This window comes from Lycium ferocissimum, chromosome 11 (genome assembly GCF_029784015.1).
Source record: "Lycium ferocissimum isolate CSIRO_LF1 chromosome 11, AGI_CSIRO_Lferr_CH_V1, whole genome shotgun sequence".
Classification (NCBI taxonomy): Eukaryota; Viridiplantae; Streptophyta; class Magnoliopsida; order Solanales; family Solanaceae; genus Lycium; species Lycium ferocissimum.
The window spans coordinates 48,846,595-48,854,766 of NC_081352.1; positions in this window are offsets into that span (position 1 = coordinate 48,846,595).

The following is an 8,172-nucleotide window of genomic DNA, read 5'->3' on the forward strand; positions in this document are numbered from 1 at the left end:
TGAAAAGCTGGTTATAGCCAAGATGATCCAACATCTCTACGAGCAATTGAATTTATATTGTATCTCCATTTCCCCCAAATGCATTCGCTCTCCTACTATACTTTATTTTAAATCCCTCAGCATATCTATTCTCTTATTACTGTTATTACTATTACTATTACTATTACTATTACTATTACTATTACTATTATTATTATTATTATTATTATTATTATTATTATTATTATTATTATTATTATTATTATTATTATTATTATTATTATGATGATGATGATGATGATGATGATGATGATGATGATGTTTCTAACCAAATGTTTGCAAGGTGGCAAGCTTTATTAGAGCCATTTGATTTTACAATTCAATATATATATAAAAAAAAAGTCAGATAATAGTCTCCCTGATTTTCTTACAAAAGAATATTTGAGTTCACAACTCTTATTTCCATTATTTGCAGGATGAGACCGCAATTTCAACCCCACTCTAATAGGGGATGGAGAGGAAAAGGATCAACCAAAGGAACAGACAGAGGAACTGTTCTTGCCCAAATGGGTAACCAGAGGCTAATAGCCGACAATATTGCAGGATCTTCTAATAGTAATATTAATAAAGAAGACCCTATGTATCAAGAATTTATGGATTTCATAACATCCAAAAAGAAGGACGATAATACTCCACCTTCATATTCTGGTGCCCTTATTGAGGATGATCATGAGGACACAGATTCATATGATCAAAATGAAAGCCGAGAGGTAATACTTCTATTTGAAAATCATGACCTTAAATGGAAAGATAAACCTTGGCAAATATTGTAAAGGTATTTGGATGTAGCGTCATACGCTACCACTACTTATAAGTATAGAATGCATTATGAGATGATTCTCTCTTCCACCGAAACAAGAGAAATTCAACACTTTTATCCTGCTAATAACCAAAAAGTTTATAACTTTTCAAAAATTATAATAAAAAATATTTTTTCTCCAGCTATATGGGGATTGAGCACACTCAAGGAAAGAGATTATATCCATCTTGAGCAAAAAGTCCAAGTTAAATTTAGTTATTGGGATTATGTTGAAAGCTTTCATAAAGCCTTTTTATATGAGAATGCTAATAAGAAACATTCTTGGTTTATAAAAATATGTGCCAATGTTTATAAACAGCGCATACCAAATTGGTTTTGTCAATGGTGGATTAATTATGGTCCATCAGTCAAAATATTACCGGAACCCTTCAAGAGTTTATACACAGAATGGGTTGAAGTTTCTCCCAAGTTAATAGACTTGGAAACTAATAATACATTTTTTGAAGGAATAGCTAATATGTATTTCTTCATAGAATTCTCTATTCCATGGATCATGAATTGGTCGGTAGTAGTGGGTTATACTCCGCAAAACCTTCCTTGTCTCCATAGAATTTTTTATACAAAATTCTGGAAAAAACTTATTCAGAAAACAGATGATGGTAATATCCCTGGCCAAGAATTAATAGATCAGATTAAGGCAGTTATCGAGATTATATTAATTCCAGGCAGCAAAGGAAAATTCCAAGTCCCTTCCAGCATATCGTCAAAAGAATTCAGATGAAGAAAGGTGTTATATCCCGAGAAGAAATGATAGCTGCCTATATGGAAGAAGTCAAAAAATATTTAATGCAAAATCTAGACACAGAGATGCCTTCAGACATATCCATGGCATCTGCTTGTAATACCACATATAATGATGATGAAGACCAGACCTGTTTAGCAGGGAATCCCAAAGTCTAGATGATACAAAAGATGTTGATAAATTTTTTGAAAAATTCAAAGGCCAATTGGAAGAATCTTCCACCTCCGCAAAAGACAGAGGCAGGGAAAACATGAAGTGATGCATAAGACCTCACAATAAAGTGGAGAGAAGACCTTTGCAGAAACTTTAATAGAAAACTTTTGCAGAAACTTTAATAAAGTTTTTGTTTTGTATATATTATTGGACTTTGCTTTTTCTACTTTTCTAAAAGCTTGAGCCAAATTTTTCATTTTGCTTTTTTATTCTGTAGGCCAAGAAAAATTGTCGGCTATTTTTATTATTTGTATTTTGTCGAGTTGTTATATTGGTCCGTTATAAAAGGACCAGAATATTAAGAAGAAGGCAGGGTTCACACACCACCTTCTGCTCCCTTTGGAAAAATACCGTTTACATAATAAAAGTGTCACGTCCCAAACAGACGTGAATGGCACCCACACTAGTTCTTTAGTGGGTGAACCAATCACTTAACCCATTATCAAGTCAATTTCAATTACTTAAATCAATTATAAAACATTACTCAAGAATAAATGATAAAAATCTAACAATAATATAAATAAATAACAAGTGCGGAAATCTAGCTATTACATCCCCAAAATCTGAAAGTCATCGTACAAGGACTCTAACCAACAATGTCTAAAGAAAAGAGATAACTGTCTAAAATAAACATAATGTCTGGCATGAAAATAGACATCTGAAATAAAGAAAGGACTTCAGGCGGCATGACACGGATAGGAGCTCACCCTTTGATATTGGTAACGAATAACCTCAACTAGATGCTAGGTCTGGAAGACGTCTCTAGCTCGAAATCTGCACTAAAAAAAAGTACATCAAGTGTAGGTCAGTACAAACAATACGTACTGGTAGGTATCATAGGCTGGCTAAAATTAGTATCATGCATACATACATAAAATAAATGAAGTAGGCAGATAGGCGCAACAAACATGAAACCACAACAAGTATCCTCGAACAGTCCTCACTCAGAAATCAATCACCAATCATCAACAAAGAACACCACTAGACAAGCTAAATGTAATGCAACATATGATAAAATCTCTACCTCTATACGAACATGCTAAATGGTAATGTTTTACCCAATTAGCCATGACCTGCACGGGACCCATGGTGTCCATGTACCACTTATTCCGGAATGAACCTCGGACCACGAGCTCATAATTAGGCTACATCGTCACCCCCTGTCAAATGTGCCTTAAGAGATGTATATGTCCCATCCCAATCATCATCAATAAATGCCTCAAAACGTTCAAAGTGTAGAAATCATAAAGCTAAGTAAGTAATGGAGTATTAACTCAATAATAACAATTTAGGGAAGACAACCCCTCCACTTCTACCCTTAATCAATGGTTCACTTTTCTTAGGAACATATTCGTCCTAATTCTAGTCTCAACAATCATATTAACTCCATTTATGGGTTCTATATTGAACCCTACAAATCTGATTTTAGTCAAAGTTCTCATTTTTATTGGAACCCTAGGTCTCAACTAGCAATTTCCATCATGGAATATCCAGTTCTCATCCTAGGAAGTGATAATATCTACTCTTAGATGATTAAATAGCATTAAACAACAATAAACAATAAGACATTTGTATTCTAGGGTTTTCTTGGTTTTTGTGTTCTACCCTTCAATTCCCGTTAAGAGTCTTTTGATTGAAACAGGAATCTAATATGAACATTAAGCGAAGAAAGTTAGTGATTAAGGATTACCTTTGATGGAGAATAGTGCCCTAGCCTTAGAAACTAGCCTTTATGCTCTTGAGAACTGTTTTGGGGATTATAAGAAGTGTGGACACTAAATAACTATTTAAACTAGTCATTAGACTTAAGTGGGCTTCGTTGCAGCGACCAAAGTCTCATTGCAACTGACTTGTTGCAGCGTACACGGCCTTCGCTGCAACGAACCACGGATTTTCCCACCCTTCGTTGCGAAAACCAAATATTTCTTTAACGATCTCGGCGCAACGCGTAATCATCATCATTAATAAGGCGGTTGTTGTAACGACCCGTTTGGTATTGAGTTTCCGACCCTTTTGACCCATTTTCGAGCTTTATTAGCTCATATATTGACCTGCGGGGACCGTTGGCATGCTTCCGGAGGTCATCAGAGTTGATTTGAGTAAGTTTTGGGAAAATTTTGACTTAAAGCAAAAATGATTGACTCAAAATTGACTTTTGGGTAAACGGATTTTTTTCGGAAATATGTCAATTTTGAGAGGTCCGGATGGTCTTTTAGAACTTGTGTGCATATTCGGTTCGGTTCCCAATGCACTCGGGTGCATTTTGAGACTTAGGTTGGGGAGTTAGTTTTGAGGTATCGGGAGTTGACTCAGTCAACGGGACCCCGCTGGAAATTTTGAGGCCACGAGTGCGTTCGTATCGTATTTTTATGTATGTCTACATATAGTTTGTGAGAAGATAGTCTCGGGTGATAGTCGGGATCTTGGGCTGAATTGTGAAATTTGGTTTCGGGATTCTGGTATCTGGTGTCTGCTATGGCGACACCAGAACCTCTATAGCGGCCCCGCAGCCACAAAAGCGGCAAAGTGGGAAACTGGGTGGGCCCCATGTCATAGCAGTCTGAGAATCTGCTGTAGCGGTCCTGATGCCGCAGAAGCGGTGATGACTGGATCTGTGTCTTAAAAGTGATTAAAAACCCCAACCTCTTATCATTATTTCATATTCATATCTTGAGGCTTGGGAGACGATTTTTAGAGGGTTTGGCTATTTCTTCACAAAGGTAACTTCCTTGGTCTTAGAATCCTCAATTTACTTCCATTAATCATTAATCTAAGGCTAGAATCCATAGAATCTAGAGGAATCAACTTGGGTTTTCGTGGAAGTTCATAAAAATGGTTTAGACCCTCTAAGTTGATTATGTTGATGAAAATTGGTTGGGTTATTATAGAATTTGATATATCTAATGTTGCTAACTATTATCTTCCATTATTAGAGGTCAATTCTTGAATTGGAAAGTTAGGGTTCATACCCAAATTTGGGGGTTTTGCCTGGAACTCGAATTTAAGTGATTTGTTAGTTCTCCTAGCTTATAATTAATAGGAATTGATCACCTAGAATATTAATTTCATGTTGGAACTTATAGATTTCTAATTTCATCTTTCTAGTTCATAAACCCCATTCCATAGGTTGGGATTTAGGTCTTGAATAGAAGTATGATTTGATTGATGTTCTTCTTGTTTCTAATTGCATATTTCGGATATGATTAGACTTTCATGATTACGAGGCTCAAAGAAAAGGAAAGACTAAGGTGTGATTGTAGGAGACTTCGTTGTTCGACCTTCCAGGTAGGTTACAATTTACCCTATGGTGAGACTTTGAATAACGAAGCATATATTTAGACGATATTGTCGGAGAAAGCATGTAAACCTTCGGGTATGAATTTGGGTTGGATATTGCCTTAGGTTGGGCCTTGTTTTATGATTTGGGGGCTAGCCATCTCGTTGTGTTGTGAATTATCTTGTTCTATTTATTGTTGGCTCGTTGTCACGTGAGATATTAGATATAGGTGACTAGTGATATATCTTAATGATGATATTGTAGCACCTTACTTTTTTATGTTGAGACGAGGATTGTGATTCTATTGTGGCTTATTGTGTAGCCTTTTATTGATATTGTTGGTGTGCCCGTGTGTGGTACTATTTGAGATTGATTTGATTATTGATATTGCACTCATTCCTTGCACGCATTCTCATCCTTCATGATATACTGTTGATACATTGATGATATACAAGGAAACACTATTATGAGCTGGGCTCAATTGGATGACAGTGACGTGAGGACCGATGTCCGATGTTTATCTCGGAATCGAGGTATGAGTGCTGATAGCGATTGTCGAGGTCTTTGCCGAAATCGTGAGGATACATGGACTTCGCGGGTACCCTATGGGTTGTGCTGCCGAGATGTGATGTTCCATCATCGGAGTACATGTGTACGGTGTATATGCATTGCATTCACACTTAATACATTATTGCATTGCATTATATCATTTGACTTTCTTTGATTTATTATGATACCATTGTGATATACGGATTTGGTGTTGATATGCTGAGACCTTGTACATTTGGGCTTAGACCTGTGGTAGGTATTGTGATATATAGATTCGACAATGATATACTAAGACTTGGCCCGATTGGGTGTTATATGCGTGATATGTATTGCGATTGATGGATTCGGATTGGATATACTAAGACTTGGCACAGTTGGGTTTAGATGCTATAAAATATGTGATGACCTCTACTTGGTTACTGGCTCGTGATTGACTTATACCTTGTTGATTTACCTGTTTATCTTACTTTATTGTCTTGGTATATGTTAACTAATCTTAGTCGGCCTATGATACCTACCAGGACACGTTGTTTGTACTGACTCGCACTTGCTGCATTCCTTTATGAATGCATAGTATTAGGTGGGATCGACATCTATCCCTCATGGCTGAGAGTTCGAGGTTGCTAATTCGAGTCTATTGGGGTGAGCATGTGGAAACTTCGCCGCCCAAAGACTCTTTCCCATTATGTCTTACTTGTTATCCTGAGACATTATTGAGACTAATGATATATTATTATTACTTTCGGACTTATAGATTTTAGTTAGATGCTCTTGTATGACCAAACCAGATACTGGGGTAGTTTTTGAATACTTCCGCATTTATTATATATTCATATGACAGACTTCGTTACTTTATCTTCTTCCGCTATTTATACTGTGTTTGTGAATGTTGGGTTAAGAGTTCTCCTATCGAGGTGGGATAGGTAGGCGCCCGCGCGACTTTGTGAAATTGGGTTGTGACAGTTGTGAACCAGTGAGCACGAAAGTTCCAATATTTTTATACTTAGTCTCTTAAAATCATTCTAAGGCCCTATGAACACAAGACAACAAATAAACCAAGTTAAAAACACATCACAAAGTCACTTACAAGTCACAAAACTCAACATACAACACAACCAAATTATTTAGGTCCGCTCATTTCTAACCTCGGGAAAGTACTAACAAGGATAGAATGGTTAAAGAATGCATAACGACCAAGAGGGTCGATACAAAAAGTTTGCTGTTTATTGCCTCTCCATCTCTACTGAGCACAACTTCCAATTTAGGTTATTTTTCTTTTATTTTGCATTGTTTTATATTTTAATTTTGTATTCCTATTTCGCCTGAATGACAGGCTAAACACCTTTTGTTGAACTATATCACATTAGACTAGGAGGTATTATGGTGAAAATGCTTTAATTAGTTAGGATTCACCAAGGATGGTATTGAGGTCAGGCAAAGAATAACCCTGGCGGACTGTTCAAATTCAGGCTGATGGTCTTGTTTGGGTGCCCGCTGAGCCGAGGTGGCGTAAGGGTTGTTTTTGGATCTTTTCTTGTTACACCCCAAAAAATTTCGCGTTACTAAGGTTGCAGACGGCTTAATGTGAACTCAAGGAGGAGCAAATATTACAAGTATAAAGGATGGAATTCTACTGTATTGGTATGAGGATAGCATGGGTATGATATTTGAAATTCATACAATATGATTGGAATGATACGTTAAAAGATATATAGCCCTCGTAACCATAAGCTGAGGTGGGGCCCACATGATGGGGTTTTTATAAAGGACATATGACAAGTTATATGAAAAATATATGTGAAGTTAAACACAACTCAAGAAGGACCCTTGAGCCAAATCCAAGTGTAAGCCCTCCAAAAAGATATTTTTAAGTTACGTTTTCGGGTGATCTGACTTCGGGAGGCCATAACCCCGTCATTATTTGGGAATATGGGAAACCTCTAAAAACGAAAGTTGTAGATAATTGAATTAGCTTTCCAACTCACACGACATAGGGATAAAAAGTTATGGATGTTTTAAGACAGAAAGGTCAAGCTGGGCAGTGGGCCCGACCCGAATCCAAGTCGGGTCAGGCCCACTTCCCTTGCTATTTAAGGGAATTTTCATCCTTATCTGCCTCATTTTCATACCAAAGGTCCAGAACATGGTAGAGAGAGGGGAGTTTAGAGAGATAAAGCAAGAGTTCGATCAAGTTCGAGGCCCCGAATCCCGAGGCTCGTGAAGGATAAAGTGTAGTACGAGTTGTCATCGTCGTTTTAAGCTAATTATTGAGCTTGGGGGATGATATTTCGTGGTTGAGTTGTTGCTAAGGTATGTATAAGGTTCCTTTTATGTTATTAAAATGTTTATTTAGAGTTTTAACGGATTAGAACGAAGGAAATAATGTTAAAAACTCGTTTAGCATTTTTGGGAAGACTATGAAGGTGGGGCTGTTTCAGTGGAGTTAAATGGATGGAAATATCTGAGTTATGATGTATATTGATTGTCGATATTGTTGTTTGATGTTGTTGCCGATAATTTAGTTGAATTGGA